Raw genomic sequence first — 16,842 nt, 5'->3', positions numbered from 1 at the left:
GCCTCTTGACTTCATATGCATGAAAAAGCTTCCAATAACTCTTTTTAGATACAATTGTCTCAAAGACAGATAATCAAACCCCTCCCAACCAGAATAGCAGGTGCTGTATAGGTGCACTAAACTGCTCAGTGTCTATGATATTTTCCCTGGGCATGGGTGCTAATGCAAAAGAATTAAAAAAATGTTACTTCTTCCTGCCTTTGGCTCTGTATACATGACAATATATTATATAAAATTATCTCTTTTTAGCTTTGTATCATGTTATTCCTGTCATGGACTGGTGACCTGTCCAGGGTGACCCCACCTCTCGCCTGTTGACCGTGGGAGATGGGCACCAACACCCCTGGCGACCCCACTAGGAATAAGCGTGTTGGATAATGGATGGATGGATATCTTGTTATTATATTATTCCCTTATCAAAAACAAACCTGGAGTGCTGCTTTGATTCTTTCATGTATATTTGAAACATATTTGAATCTCCTGTGGCAACCATTCTGTGGTGTCTAAATGCTTGGTCTAGCCAAATACCACCTTTTCCATGAAGCTCCTCCTTGGAACGGCAGCCTCCAGCTGAGCTTCCACCTCATTGAGCACCTCTCCTCCTAGCCTCCCCCATTCAGCTCCTCCAGACTAGCGGCAGCAACAATTAGTAAACACCAGGTGGAACTGCGAGTCTGCTGAGCTTATTATATAAACTACGTCTCAGTCCTACGCTCCTAAGAATGTTTGTTAACGGCATAATGTAGAACCATTGTTGTGATGACGACGGGGTATCAGAAAGAGCAGGAGTCTCTCAATGAGACAGAGGCCCAATTTCAAGAAGCTAAGTTATGAATTCAAATTTCAAGTCATGTTGCATACATACAGCACTTTTATAACAACTGAAAGTAACAGTTACTTGATTGTGGGGGTGGGCATTCATCGAATCATTTATTGTAATTTTTTTTGCCATTTTAAGAATTTTGATTTATCGTCACCATAAATTTCAGTAAACGTTAAAAAAATTGACTAAATGTTATTTTTTTTACATTTTCTCGTGTCTTTCCACAACAATATCAATAACTATCAATAAATTTAAAAATGATTATACTCAGTCTCTAAATGCAGTTCAGTGATACAAATCACACTTCTGTACGAGATATATTTCAAACAGGAATGTTTTTCAAGAGTAGCATTTATGTTTGTGGTGTTATGAATGTTGTGCCATGCAATCACCTAAAACAGAAGTGATGAATAGTTTTTATTATTTTTATCATTATCGTAGTACTACAAAATATTGTCATAAAATTCTTAGTACATGTCGCCCACCCCTACTTGATTGTACTATAAAGGTGCTTCAGTTCCACATTCATCTGTTCAAACAATTATACAAGTGTACAGACATGTTGGGAATGTGCAACCATCACATTGTACAGGAAGATAACGGGTTCTGTGTCCCAGAGATAAATATATAAATGTGCAGATAGACCCCAGAATAAAAGCTAAAGATGCTGCTGTCATTATCCCCAGTGATAACAGGCCCTGTTCTGACTGGCCACTCAGCAAATAATAAGTTAGTATTAATAATATATTTCATAATATATAATATATAACAATATATTTCTAATATATTTCTTTACTTCAAAAGAAATATAAAAAGTTAGATTTGTTTGCAGATGCACACAAAGACAACAATCTTCATTTCTGGACACATGTCCTGAAGCTAAAGTGAACCTGTTTGGCCATAATGCCCGTTGTTACACTTGGAGGAAGAAGAGGGATGCCTGTATCATTTTATCTTTGAAGTGTGGGGGTGGCAGCATCATGGTTTTGGGCTATTGTGCTGTGGGAGGAACTGGTGCTCTTCATGAAAAGATGCAATCATGAAGAGGGAACATTATGTAGAAATACTGAGGCAACATCTAAAGAAATCAGCCAGGAAGTAAAAGCATGGGCACAGATTTGTCTTCTAAATGGGCAATAAACAAAAGCTACAACCAAAGAAGTTATAGAATGGTTTAAGGACAACAAAGTCAGTGTTTTGGTGTGGCCGTCAAAAAGTCCTGAGGGCTACTTCACAAAACTGTTCAATACATTTTGTCTCTGTCTGATAATGAGTTGCATTTTATAAGCTCCGTTACAATTTATCTTCTGTCTTTTGATTCCCGTTAAGCTTCCACATACTGCAAAATATTCTTATATTTAATCTTGATCAGTTGGGATCAGTTGATATGAAGTGGAACAAAAAAAGTAACATAAATGAATCCGCTCTCAGACTGACCTCCACTGTTCATTGATTTGATTAAAGTTTTTTATTTGAGCATATGACAGGTATGATTATGATGGTTTTTAGTTAAAAATGGCTTGGAAATGTATATTTTAGGCTAATTAGGCATTCAATGGATCCACTATTGTTTCAGTGATTCTTGAGAATAGGGACAAAACAGGTCCTATGGATAAAGCATGAAATTTGAATAAAATATACACAAAATATATTTTTTTCAAATATCTAACTAAACTAACCTGGGTCATGTGAGCACAACAATGTATATTTTTCTTTTTTTTTTGCTGAATATTTTTTTTATTTTAAACATTGTAGTCGGTGGATGATGCCTGTAAAAGCCCTTGTCCAGGAGCAGAACTCAATACATTCTTATAGTTTAAAACAATTAAAGAAATACTAAAATTATATATTATGACAATTAAGTATAAGTAGTCATATAAATAATTATAAAAGTATCGATAAATTGAATTAAAAATAATTTTTAGATATTTTCCAACTCCGTTGAAATTTGTCCTTAGTTTTTGTCAACACCGTCAGAAATGAAAAGAGTGTAAAAAAAATCAGGCATTATTAGGGGGCACCAGAACTTCTGAGGACCCCATGACGTTGTCTTTTCTCTTCCTTTGCTAGGAGGGCTAGTTAGCTCCGGTTAGCTTAAGTTATTCTTTAGTTTTTTCTTCTGTTTTATTCCTAAGTTGTTTGTCACAACCATGATGTGTCAACTCCATAACTGACAATTTACAAAACTTTGATGAAATTTTGCGAAATAAAAGCTTAATTTTGGTATAATGTAAAGATTTCATGGACCTGACGAGCTACAATATGGCCTCCTTCAGAATAACATCATATAATTTGAGGTAGTTTGGCATTTCGTCAACTCCGTCAGATGTCAACTCCGTCAGAGTTTTTCTGACTCTTTCAGTGAAATTGTTGTCAAATCTCACTTAATTGTGCAACTAATTCATTTTAATGTATTTTGCATGAATTGCATTACTTCACATGTACCAAGTTTTTCATTTTACTCACTAGTTTGTCACCACCTTCAGTTCTGTGTCAACTCCGTCATGCACTGTCAACTCCATCAGATGGACTTTTTCTTGTTTTTTGTTTTAAATAATATTTATTTTATTTCTTGAGAAGCATTTGTCTGTAAATTGAGTAAAAATATCACTAATGGGGTATTTTAAAAATCATTTTAGATTTATTTTTGTCAGATGGTGATGACAAAGTTTTGGGTCAGGTCGATTAAAAATGTAATTTTTTTTAAAAAATTTGCAACTGGGAGCCTGTACCTTAGCATCTTCATATTTTCTAAACATTATTTGTCATATTTGCATACATAAGGTTGAGAAATAATAAAAAAAAAAATGGGAAAATTAAAACCCATTTTGTCCCTATTCTCAAGAATCACTGGTTTGCTATTTTAGCAGTGGTTTATTTTCCTTTTGTATGATGTGCTTTCAATTCCTCATAATCCTCAATCAAAAGATCTTTGTTTGATCTTTGTTTGGTGTGATGCATGGCATATGCAATTTAACTGGCAACCATAGCATCAGTGAATCTGTGATTGATCTCATGGTCTGCTGAAGAAATCTGTGGAGGCGTATTCACCTGAATAACTCAAGTCTGGGCCAACATAGCTGCACCTCCTGTGCCTGGTTTGGTCTTTGTGAAACAGATAAAGCCAGGATGAACTGATGGCGCTATGTCAAGCATAGCTCTATATTTTATCCTGGATTTGGTAATCCTACTTTTGTGAAACAGCCCTCTGGTCTCAGTCCCAGAAGGTGTGAGTAGATCTGAAAAGGTGAGTTTGAGTGAGGCGGTCTACAATATGTATTCAGTTCCACCAGTGGGAATGGTTTCAACTGGAAAATGACACTATGCAGGAAAGTACATAATATTGCCCCTTTAAAAAATGAGGGCCTAACTTAAAATGAAAAATTAATTAGTATTTTAAATCTTTAAAAAAATAATAGATAAATAAATAGCTTTCAAAACGCACAATATTAAACCCATAATATTGCTAATTAAAAATTTTTGACAGCTTTTGAGCATGCCCTTTCAGATTCTGAAGAGATTTGAAAGAACTGACTGATCTTGATTTTCAGGATCCAGCATCTCTAAAGTTTACACCTTTAAACATTTCAAGTCTGTATCTGTTATTTTTGGATTTCATCTGACTTTAACACAGTTATTAAAAAAATTAATGATGACTCACATACAACACATTGAAATATATGATAGACTATGTGTGAGTTTTATGTGTACAACGTGCATGAATTATTAGACACAGATGTGGTGTGTTTGTGTAACATGTGCTTATTACTCTGGATACATCCTAACTCCAGGCCTGGAGGGCCGATGTCCTGCAACTTTTAGATGCGTCTCTACTTCAACACACCAGAGTCAAATCATGACGTTGTTAGCAGGACTCTGGAGAACCTGACTGCACTGAGGAGGTGATTCAGCTGTTGGATTCAAGTCTGTTGAACCTGGGAGACGTCTAAGAGATGCAGGACACCTGACCTCGAGGACCAGGATTGCCCACCCCTACCTAACAGCTGTTTTTAAATTTATTGATAAAGTTGTATTTATGAAGTTTATACATATTTTTTCCTCAGTGATACTTTATGCTACCAAGTTCAGTCAAACTGACTTTTGAGTTTGACAAATATTGCACTAGTATGCACTATATCACGCCTCACCTGGTGAGATATTTAAAAAGTGCAGTGTGCTATAAGCACAATGTTTTTATAGTGCCAAAATGATGTGCCAGTTTTCACTGTGATGACAAACTACACAAAACACATTCTCATTGAGAAACTGCAGTTTGTAGCATAATGCAAACTTTTACTCAGGTTTTAGAATATCATCAGCAACACTTTAAAGAGCTCTTCAAAATGCATGTTTTCTATGCATAATTAAGTTAAGCGTGTTTCTGTGAATCTGTCATTTAACGAGCTCTGTTCTCATGGATTTAAATTTGTGTGGTATTACAGTAGCTCCCTCAGGTTAACATACATGTGACGAGTGCCGGAAATATTTGATAAAATGTTTTTTATTGAGAATTACAAGAAAAGAAATCTAGTGACTGTATGAAATTGGCATTATTTAAAGCATTAAAATATTAACCTGTCTGTCAAAGTGAATTTGACCAAAACATTATTTATTAAATTTAAGTCCTTGGAGTTCACTGCCCTGCATATTTTCTGGTCTTAGCTCATTCAATACAACAGATATGAAAAAACTTCTGAAAGAACATAATGTTCAGTGGCACCTTGCATACAAAGTAAAATCACGTACTTTTTGTTCTGAAGCAGTTTGTCATCCTTACAAGTTTTTATAGCTAATGCCTACACACACGTCCACCTGTAATGCTGTTATAACACTGTGAAATATTTTAGGTTAAACATTTTCACTGATCCAGTGTGATGTCATCATAGTTGTAGTCATTAAATCACAGTGAGCAAGCTGTTACATGATGTTGATGACTGTACATGTAACGTTTAGTCCCAGTGTTTCAACATGTCTTCCTAATGGTCAGAAGTCATCTGACAGGTTGTATCTGAACATGAAACCATTTTCATAAGGATTTGCTTTTGTTTTTTTTTTAACTGTTATGAATTTTTAAAAGTACAAGATGTACATCTTTAAAAATAAAGGGAAAAGCTATTTGAGCACTATGTTGTCTGCACTAAAAATAAATATTTACTGTGACATGCTGCACAAGGCCTCCCTTCTTTTCAGAACTTATGGCAACTTAGGCCCTGTTTACATGACAATGATCCAACGAAAATGGAATGTTTGTTCCATTTCTGTTAACACATTTACATGAAGACATTCTAATTACAATCTTTGTTTACACAGTAATGTGTAAACAATTACTGTTTACACATTACACTCAGGCTACACTGAGTCGATTAGTGTAGCCTTTCTGCCATTGAAAAGGTGTACCAGTTGGTGATAGGTTCTTTGAAACTAAGTGCTGTTAAGGAAGAAATTCCTAAAAATAGGTTAACTTTGGAAAAAAGTCTGGCTCTCTCTTCCTTTAGATCCCAGGTCCTCTCGGCAGGCCACATGTAGGCACAAGGAAACAACAATGCGTGTTGACATCACAGAATTACAGAGTTTAATCCAATATAAGACAATGCATAAACTTAGAAGTAAGACAATGCACAAACTTACACCAGAAACTGCAGAACAACGGAGACATACATTCATTTACCTGACATAAATGGAAAGAAAGAAAGAAAGAAAAGCAAAGACGTGCAAAGACATCTTTGGAGAATTGCAAGAGCAAATCTAAGTTGTTACTTCTGTGTAGAAAGTTTTATCCTCTTGTATTTAATTTATTCAAATAAGGCGTACCTTTGCTCCTCCAACCAGGAGCTATCTCTGACCCTCTATCTGAAGCCTAAACCCCTGCCGTGTTTACGGCCTCTCACAGATGAGTGTGAAAAGCCAGAACTTCCACTGTATTGTTTTCTCACAGACAAAAGGCAGTTCAAACGATCCTAGCAAACCATCTGCTGTAACTACAGTTAAAATAAAGGTCAATAGGCCAGAATAAGTTACTGATTTAAAACCACAATTTAGGCCATTTGAATCAAGACATATTAAGTTTTAAAACTAGCTTATTTTAAATTTATTTTCTCAACAGTTCCCTCTTTTAATCTCTTAATAGAGATTACACTCTAAAATATAAATTTAAAATATACTATGCGATAGAATAAGCCTAAATTCAGAAACACCATATTATAGCTGATAAATTACGCCCCTCTTTTTGCATGCAACCTTCTACATAACATTTGTTGTTAAAATGTTGGGATATTCATAGCACATAAAATCAGACAGCAAAATCATATAAAGGATTAAAATCTTAAATACATGTTCAAAATTATCTAGCCCATAGTCATATCTTATCAATAAGATGATGCATAAATTTATCAATACTTAACAGAAACTTTACGACAAATCTTACTGTTATACTTAAAATGATATTTTAGAAAAGTCAATCATATTCCTGATGTAAATAGGATGTTACACAAATATTTGTCCAAAATTATCCATGCAATAAATGAGCAAGTTAGATACAATATACTGCATATAAAAACTTACAAACTATCAATAAACTTCCAGTTGAATAGTTTTTGTACAATTTTTTCTTTTTTTTTTACATATCTTCATTTTGTGTCCGTGTTTCTTGATGCTCCTTGAAGTAAGATGTGTTCGTTGGCACATCGTAGATGAAAACTTGTTAATAGGAAAAACAAAGATGATCCTCTGGTCTCCAGCAGCTCATTTTCCTTATAGTTTTGAACTCAGGGTCGTCAGCTCAGTAACCGATGCTCACCTATTTAGGGATTATTATGCCCAGAATTTGGTGAGTTTAACAAAGAGGTCGTTCCCTCTTTTCCAATTTGGTGACATCAAAAGCATAATAGAATGAAATAAATCCTGATGAACATCTAGGTGTGAAGTCGTCCTCCGGTCAGGGAAGATCCTCAGTCACACCAGGTTGTGGTCCTTTGTTATCCAATGAGGTCATCAGCTGGTCACCATACTGGAACAGAGTCTGTCGCCTATCTAGAGCTCCTTCATGTATTTTAACAAGTAATTCCTTCCAATTTGAATTAATATTTTATTTACACTGATTTATTAATTAATACTCTAATTATTCTTTATTGTTTCAAGTCATATATTGTTCTTGTTATCAAATCTTATTTTAATAGTTACTTTATTATCAGGAAGTAAGAGGTTTTGTGGTAGCTTTTAGTTTTATTTATTTCTCTTTGAAACTTTATTCCTAATTATCATTTGATTCCCTATGTTAAGTCTCTTCCACTAATTTTCCTTTTGTATTATAACTCAGTAAACTTCGAATTTTAAGAAGCTTTTGTCAATCTTTTGACCCTCTTTTATGTAAGGCATTCATGAGAAATAAATGTTTTCCCATTGTGTTGAACCCAAACCTTAACCATATTTTAGAAGCAGTTCCATAATTGTTCATTTTAAATCTCCAATTTAGACCAATTTAATTTCAATCATAATATTTTCTATTTTAAAACCTTAAAGAATGATCAGCCTGTTTTACATGAATAAAGTTAACCGTGTCACTAAATATCAAAATGATTTACTTTATTCCAATCATAGTTTTAAATCCCAAAATTTCAACGATTTTTACCTTTAATCCATTTATTCTTTTGAAAACCTATTTATAAAATATTTAATTGGATAATGAATTACCCTTTTTATATTGTTTATCAATTATCAATGTATTTTCAGTTTTGGGGAGAGAAATTCGATATAGCTAAGTTTATTGAATGATTTAGTTTAGACCTTCCTGGATGTCTTAGTTAAACAACTTGTTTTCAATCATATGAATAGAGATTCAACAATCCAACAATCACCTTCCCTGTTTTAAGAAACACTGTTTATATAAATTATTTGACAAGTAATATTAAGTTTAGTGTATTCAATTTATAAATTTTAGTTATTCCATATCCAAATAGTTAGCTCATACTTAATTAATTTTGATTTAACTTCAATAACCTCTTTTATGCTAATAAGTAAAGAGAAATCTAAACTAAAAATTTGCTTATTAGATCAATTCCATTCATTTCCCCCTGTTTCTATAACAGAACAAATGTTCTGTCATAGAATACAATAAAAATCCCATACAACTCATTGAGATGAAATCTGCTATCACCACTAACTTTAGCATCATATAACACAGTTGGATGCAATTTAAACATGGTGTCCCAGATGCTGTTACAATCTGCACACCTCAATCAAAGAATTTAATGTTTGATTAAATTTATGAAATCAACACAGAACTTGGTGCTATTAGCTCAGTAAGCTCTATAGACATACTTCAATCCACTGTAGCACCTTCATTTCAAATTCCATTTAAATTTAAATTTAGTTGTCACTGAATGGTAGCCACCATAAAATAGGCCAAATAAAATTTAGATCATCTTGTTTAGTAGATGAAGCGTAACACACAATGCAATTCAGCTATGGTTAAGAAAAACTTTTGTAATTGTAATAGTTCCCTTCCCATTCTTTTCAGGCAGGAAGGGAAAACACATTAGCATTTTGTGAGACAAACAGAGTGAATCATGGAGGAAGTTAATGCATTTCCGAGAAATGCAGAGAGTCGTAACCGTTGGGTCACACGAACCCTCAAACTGCATTGTAAAACCTCTGACACCAGGAGATGGGGAGTCCTCAACACTTAGCATTTCACTGCAGGGGTTCAGGACGTGAAGGCAACAGGGCACATCTGTGCCATAACTAAATTAAGGAGAGAACAATGGCATCACACACTACAAAAATTAAAAAGAACTTATTCACCTCTACCAAGTTTTGTTGGCATCCATTTCGTCTCCAACCTGCAGACTGAAGGGAACCCCAGGAGTGGGCTTTGGCGCTCAGGTCACATGATCAGAGGTGAGAATCCAGGATCAAACATGAGAACACACAACAGGACCACTGCTGAGCGACTTGCCATGCCCCAATTCTTTATCTGCTGAATCAGAAGGTGTCCAGAGTAGCAGTCATTCCCGCAGTGCAGAAACATCTGGATACAGTCCCTCTTTGATGAACTTTGGTCAGCCTTTCGTGGTCGACAGAGCAGGACGTAGAAACCAGCAGATCAGTCATCCTCTGAAACCCCCGTCTGGGTTTGGACAAAAGGCTTTGATCTTTGTGGTCCCGACTCCCTGCTGATTCCAGGCAGTAGAGGACTCTCGCAGATAACGCCTGAGTCCCTTTTGTTTTCAGCCAGGTGTGAAAAACAACACTCAAAGCAGACATCTGTTGCCAGGTCCTGTGAGCAGCACTTTGCCCTCATGTGACAACAGAAGAACACAGTTCATCTTCACTGACCTTAGTAATCGTTCAACAGTTTTTGGGTTCCATACAGCAGTCCAGCAGAAGATGGGCACAGTTCAGCATCATCATGTCCTTGTTCAGCAGCAACAACAGCGGCCTGATGCGATAATCAAGAAGATCCCTTCTAATCACCTCGTCCCATGATCTCTGAGCTTGAAAGACCCTGCCCCCAAGATCGCCATCAAGTCAGAAGGAAGGAGAACTGCCAAAGAAAAATAATACAAAGTAAATAAAAATCAAAACTTATATATGCCACATTTTGTTACTTTCATCATTATAAAATAAAATTTAATTTTATCTTGTGATGCATCCTCCCGTGTGGCTCTAGATTTGTTGTTACAGCACAAACGGCCAACTGCCCCAAATCCTGAACTGCAAAAAGAATAAACATATAAATGTATTAAAACATTCCACCATCAGATGTGCCAGAATTAAGAAAATAAAGACACTTACTGTTCAAAATCAATAGACGTCAATACCTCGATGACATTCACTCTGTTTGTGCCAAATATCAACTACAAATTTTAAAATCACAACGTCACAAACTCATTAAAGAACTAGAACAAAATCTAGAATGTCCTAGTACTAACACTTATAAAAGTTGTGATTGAATTGCACTTTGTCAAATAATTATGAATTTCATATTGTCCTACTAAATACCAAACATCCTTATCATTGTCCCACGCTTCAAGACAAAGTCCTGTTTTAAAATTTCAGAAGTTATTCACATTTCATTTGAATTTCATAGCAGTTTTAACCAAAATTTTCCTCAAAATTAACAATTTACACCCAACTGTATATAATCAAAATCAGCAGTGATGCAGAAATCCATCAACAATTTTAAATGTAATAAACATTTCATAGATGTTGCTTAAAGCTGTTCAATTTTAGATGATCAAATCTAATTTAGTAGAAGCTTCTATATCACATACACCATATTTTAGTCAAGCAGGAAGGCAATATGACTCTACATTAAAGAAATCCATAATTCACTATTGTCGAATAAAAAAGTCAAAATTATTGATTAACTAATTTACAATTAACCGTATTCAAAAATTTACCAGGAATTAGGGTCTACTTTTTCCTTCTCCCCCTGTTGATATAATAAAATTATCATTTTGAAAACAATTTGGAATCTATGTTACTGTTATATAATAATTTGCTGAAAAACCAAAATATTATAGATGTTCCACCATTTCTCCAAATCTTCCATCTAGTATTCAAACTAGACTGAGATGATGTAAATTTCAAAGTTCTATCAGTAATATCTTATCTTTATAACATCCCCCTGTGTTTTTCTTGTTTCAAAAAGAAAAACAATTTAGAGGTGGAAAACAAAAATTAAAGAACATTCCCCATTATGTTAAAATTTCAACATGTCCAATCAGTTACCCATGTGACATATAAACCAAGTTAATTTAGTTAGAAGTTAGGTTAGTTTGTTAGTGTTGTTAGTCAAAGTGGATGAGACAGTGTCCTAATTACTACATTTATCTTCTTTAAGCCAAGGCTGAATTCTTGTTTCGTATTAATTCTACAGTACAAGCAGATGATTCAGCTTCCTCCAGATTGTGATACCAAAATATGTAATCATCACCTTTAAGATTGTCCGTAAACCAGTAGTAAAAGTATATTTATGAAACAAAACCTTTACTGTGTCTAAACAGTACAAAATCAGAAAAAATATCACACAGCTACTCCCTAAAGTGACGTCATATTTACATAGCGCTTCCTAAAACCCATCAATGGCCATCTGCATACACATTCATTCTCATTCATACTCAAGCAGACTCTTTAACATCCCATTGTAAGAAAGATGCAGGATGTTACCCCAGATCAAGCTGACCAAACAAAGTGAGGTGTGATCTGCCCCCAACACTGCCGTGAGAGCAGGAAGAAGACCCCATTCTCAGTATTTGAAGGCATCTTTACATTAGTTGACCTATAATGTAAGAAATATACTTTCCAATTCTTCAGAAACTCTGGGAAAACACATTAGTGTAATCCACCCACAGCAACTGAAAAGATCCCCATGTTCACCTGTAATTTTCCGTCACACTCCAACATGTGAAATAAAATATTTGTGAACCATAAAGTTAGAACTTCCCAATTTGTACTGATTCCATCTTTCAAACACATATTTACCCAAATTTCAAACCAAAATTCATCCTGTAGAAAGTTCTAAACACAATTATGATAAGACTATGCCCGAAAGGAAACAAAATCATCCAACAGTTCTAATGTTGTTCAGTTCTGAGTGAACCTGTTTCAAAAACTCCATGTTATACACACAACCTTATTTCATGATAGCCCACTGTTATTAAATGGCTACCCAGTAACTAGACCCCCTGTAGGAAAACCCCAAAAACCGTTCATGTGGTCATGAAATAAGAAAAAATGGGCTGCACACGTAGATCGTCCTACAAGAAACAAAGTCATTCATTAGCTTTTCAACATGTCCTACATCAACAGAGTAGAAAACACTGTCAAGCAGAAAAACCTCCATATTTATCAGTTCTGCGTCCCCGTTCAGATTAGTGAGGGTGTTCCATCCAGTGTCAGGAAACCTAGGAATTGAAGTGATTGTCAATGTTACAATATTATAAAAAAGCAATGAAATCATTCCAGTGCTCCAGCCTGGAACTGATGCCACACATTTCTCCCGCTGAGAAAGTAAAAACATCTGTAAATCTGTTAATTTGTACTTTTCATGTCAACATAAAACACAGTTCTAAAAGAAATTCACATCAAAATCCAAGAATCCTGAAAGAGTGAGCTGGAAATGTCAGTGCTAACAGAACTGCAGCACTCCCAAAATGCAAATGGAGTGGTCAATCAGGCCCCCTGCTCTGTGAAACAAAACCTGTAACCAAAATGGAGAAGAAATCTCTGTCCCACAGAAGCATGAGTTAACAGAAACACAGCAACATAACATCCAGCAAAACAGACAAACACATAAGACACAAATCTCTTCTGCACAATCTCAACACAACTCAGACAGAGACAAACAGCAGCGCGCAGTTAAACATAAAATGGCGGACAGACAGACACAAAATCAGCAATAGATCCACCCGCAGCCAAGCACGCACACAAACACAGATACACAGACGACGTCGTAGTTCAGCCAAGAAAAGACAGAAAAGAAGAAAATGTTAGGCGCCGGCTTAAAAGAACGTATGATGCATCTTTTAATCTTCCAACTTCACTTTTACAAATCTCTTTTATTCTCATTTCAACTTATCAGTCCTTCAAGGTGATTCAACCTGTAATTTATTATTTATTCTCAGTCCTTTTACTCCCAGAGTAGGGTGATTCAACCCAAACCTATCCAATTAATCCCAAACCAGTCCAATTATAAGTCCACTGGAGATGAGCCATAATCTCCGGGCCGATTCAAGCCCACACTATCTGAATACACAAAGACCCAAATTCTTTTAAAGAGGTACGGGACGACTCTCAGGGCAAAGAATTCAAAAGAAACCCAGCTTTAGCAGAGGTAGCGCAAAGTCCTGCTGCTTGGAACAGCCACGAACCCCCGTTTGTGTGTATTTTCTCTTCAAACTACAGACTCTTTTAGGAGGGATTTTATATACCGCTGCAGTTTCCAAACTCTGTGAGGCCGCACACACCAAGAGCAATCAGCCACGGTCCGACCACACGGCGCTTCAGACAACCAAGAAACAATTAAACATTGTCTTACCACACCGAAGCGTCGGGCCGAAACGGATCAATCAGGGCCAAACAGCCGCCCACCGAGATTCCAGAACCGGCACGAGCCCCCAAATGTTAAGGAAGAATTTCCTAAAATAGGTTAACTTTAGAAAAAAGTTTGGCTCTCTCTCTTCCTTTAGATCCCAGGTCCTCTCGGCAGGCCACGTGTAGCCACAAGGAAAACAACAATGCGTGTTGACGTCACAGAATTACAGAATTTAATCCAATATAAGACAATGCATAACTTAAAAGTAAGACAATGCACAAACTTACACCAGAAACTGCAGAACAACGGAGACATACATTCATTTACCTGACATAAAAGGAAAGAAGGAAAGAAAGAAAAGCAAAGACGTGCAAAGACATCTTTGGAGAATTGCAAGAGCAAATCTAAGTTGTTACTTCTGTGTAGAAAGTTTTATCCTCTTGTATTTAATTTATTCAAATAAGGCGTACCTTTTCTCCTCCAACCAGGAGCTATCTCTGACCCTCTATCTGAAGCCTAAACCCCTGCCGTGTTTACGGCCTCTCACAGATGAGTGTGAAAAGCCAGAACTTCCACTGTATTGTTTTCCCACAGACAAAAGGCAGTTCAAACGATCCTAGCAAACCATCTGCTGGAACTACAGTTAAAATAAAGGTCAATAGGCCAGAATAAGTTACTGATTTAAAACCACAATTTAGGCCATTTGAATCAAGACATATTAAGTTTTAAAACTAGCTTATTTTAAATTTATTTTCTCAACAGTGCGCATCTGTTTAATAAAAGAAATTTATACTTGAAAGCACGTCGATTCGTGTTTCCCCATCAGAGCCCGTTCCCCCAGATATTGGGGGAAAACACACACTATGTGTGTCTGATTAGGGCACATGTGACACTTGTCCCTACTGTCACACAGAGATCTGAATGGTAATCGTTTTTTTTGTTTCTCCTTAACATTAGTTTAGATATTGATTAGTGAATAGTTTAGATTTTCATTTTTAAAATTATTTTCATTAGCCTGACTCTTTAGTTAACTATTGAGTTAACTTTATCTGTCAGTTCTTTATATTTTTGTTAAATGTAACAAATTAAATTCTTTTGAGTTACCAGTTTCCTTTGGAGCTGCTGCTGGTGTGTCACTCAGAAGAGCTCCAGCTAATCGATGTCCTTATATGATTGGCAAACCTTCTCAGCAGATCATTCCATTTGTTTGTCAGGGAAAGGGGAAGTTTGGTTTTCTTTACTTTAATTTGACCATTTCTTCAATGTTCCTTCTTTTTGCCAGTTTAGTTCTAATAATATTTATTTAATTTAAAGATTTAGTCTTGTGCTGACCAGTATTTGTTTAAGTTCTAGTATGTTAAATTATCCCCTTGTATGTTAGCAGTGGTCTGATCAGCCACTATGAGTGCATGTCCCCCAGATTATGAGTTGAGGAATATTGAAAAATGTTGGTGTATTTCCAGCATTAGTTGAATATATTGAAAATTTTAAGTGAAATATTCCCTAATCATAAGTTGAGAAATATCAATATTTATGACAATGTTGAGATAATTGAAGGCAACAGCACCTGTAATTTTTATTTTATGTAAACTTAAGACATTTAAAAACATCACTAAAATATTTTTGTGTAATTTGTTACAAAATAATTTTTGAGTTCTGTAAACTTGTTAGGGTTCACATAAACGCCCCCTAAAATCCCACGTGGCTGCATGTCTCACAAACAAAGCCTCGCGGAGCTTAGTTTCTATGTGTAAACATGGCGTCTTTCATTTCGACTGACTCTCTGCAGAGTATTTCTGAGTCGATTAGTGTAGCATTTCTGCCAGATTTTCAAAAAATATCAGCCACGACAATGGACAGGGGAACCAACAATTCATGTCATCTTTTATGGACAAAATCAAGATGTTTGAGCCACACGATGCCTCCAACATTGTGCGCGTCACAGCGAAATGCTACCGGTCGATGAGGAAAACGGCAGATCCTCACACCCTCAGCATAAATATAGCTGTGGACAAGATTGTTCTTGCAAGGCTGGGTAAGCCGGGCATTCATTGTTTTGAGGGTTACTTTTGAAATCAGTGATTTCTGTTGTTGGCAAATGTTTGAGTGTGCCTAGGCCTGATGCACTGTACTCGGTGCTAACGTGGCTAACACGATTACAGTTTAGTAAAAAGCATTTTCAGGTAAAATAAAATCTTTGTGTGTCAGATTCGGTACACATTGCATATCGATCTGTTCAGCTAACGTAATAATACTTACACCAGCACACACTCCTTTGTTCTTATTGATCTTACGACGGTTGAGCTGCAAATGTGGTCGTGCCCAAGCTTTGATCCAAGCTACGCATCCCGTTTCAGATTTTGGAAATCTGTGAATTTTAGTTCCACAAATACGATCAGGATACCTGACATCGCCTGTAGATACCCCACTGACCATTCTTGGAGAACCATTCTTTTTCGAGTCCTGACGCAAAAACGTTCTGCCGGTCTGCTAGTCCACAATGTACATTAGCATGTGTAGCTTGTGTTTGTGAGACGGTCACGCACGTGGTAGCTGCGCTGTGATATGAAATGGGCATTAGCCAATGAAACGTGGCCCCTATGGTAAGGTCCATTCTGTGATGACAAAAATGACTCATTCGCTCCATTGAGCTGCTGCTGAATATTGAAATCCAAAGCAAAGAAAAGCCAGCATCTTTTAAAGTTCACTGCTTGTTTGTATCTTCCATCACTTCCGTGTTGAGTTTGAAACGTTTTCTTCTCTGCTGCGTCTGTTCACGCCTTGGGCCAATCAGTGAAGCTTACGTCATCCACCAAACCAGGGCCGGCCCAGCTGGACTAGCAGGGCCAACCCCGAAAAATAGCCCGTGGTAAGGCTCCAAAAGCGGCCGGAGCAGAACCGGTGGAAAAGTGGCAAAAATTGTGCCTATATTGAAATAGTGAAGTGACACCACAGCGACAATTACACAACTATTTTTATTCAA

The sequence above is a fragment of the Poecilia mexicana genome, unplaced genomic scaffold (assembly GCF_051168715.1).
Source record: "Poecilia mexicana isolate PSO_F unplaced genomic scaffold, ASM5116871v1 scaffold_19, whole genome shotgun sequence".
Lineage (NCBI taxonomy): Eukaryota > Metazoa > Chordata > Actinopteri > Cyprinodontiformes > Poeciliidae > Poecilia > Poecilia mexicana.
The sequence above is the reverse complement of the archived record's forward strand: the minus strand, read 5'-3'. Positions refer to the sequence as shown.